Raw genomic sequence first — 902 nt, forward strand, 5'->3', positions numbered from 1 at the left:
ATGGTAGGTGCTAGTGTCTTTATTTTAGGTGTTGGTTTGGTTGAGAAGACAAAGTTTGGGCCAGTAATGGCTCTTTCAGTCACCAAAAGTTTTCTGGATGTGGATGCAGTGACTTTGGAAGTTTTGCAAAAGGTGAATAAGACCAAGCTGTAGGAATTAGCAGAGAAGCTGGAATTGGACCTGCCTGCTTTTGTGAGGAAAGGAGAGATAATTACATCAGTAGCTCAGAATTTAAACTCGCTGGAGAAACAATCAGACTCTCTATAGAGGTGGCAAGGATTCAATTGCAAATGAAGCAGCTTGAGTTAAAGGCGAGAGATAAGGAAAGGGCAGCAGAAATGGAACTGTCGGAGTTACAATTAGCAGCAGAGAGGGAAAAAGAGAGGGCAGCAGCACAGGACGAAAAAGAGAGAGCTTTTGAACTTCAGAAACTGACATTTAAAAAGGAAAGTCAGCTTAAAAGGCTGGAGATAAAGGCTGAGGGTAGGATGAGTGAGGGGGAGAGTGAGGGTGAGCAAGCCCCTGGTAGTCAGAATCCTAGTTAGAAACTGATTAAGTATGTTCAAACATTGCTTAAATTTGATGAGAAGGATGTGGAAGCCTTCTTCATCTCATTTGAAAAGGTGGCTAAACAAATGCAGTGACTAGTGGCAATGTGGGTTTTGTTGATCCAAACTAAACTCTCAGGTAGGGCTAGTGAGGTATTCGCATCCCTATCAGAGGAGGTATTTGGGAGTATGACGAGGTGAAAAAAGTCATTTAACTGCATATGAGCTTGTACCATAAGCTTATAGACAACGTTTCAGGAACATAAGGAGGGACCCTGAACAAACTTATATCGAGTTTGAAAGGATTAAACAGAGTAATTTTGATAGATGGATAAGAGCTTCAAAAATCGAGCC

This window comes from Chiloscyllium plagiosum, chromosome 5, assembly GCF_004010195.1.
Source record: "Chiloscyllium plagiosum isolate BGI_BamShark_2017 chromosome 5, ASM401019v2, whole genome shotgun sequence".
Taxonomy (NCBI): Eukaryota; Metazoa; Chordata; class Chondrichthyes; order Orectolobiformes; family Hemiscylliidae; genus Chiloscyllium; species Chiloscyllium plagiosum.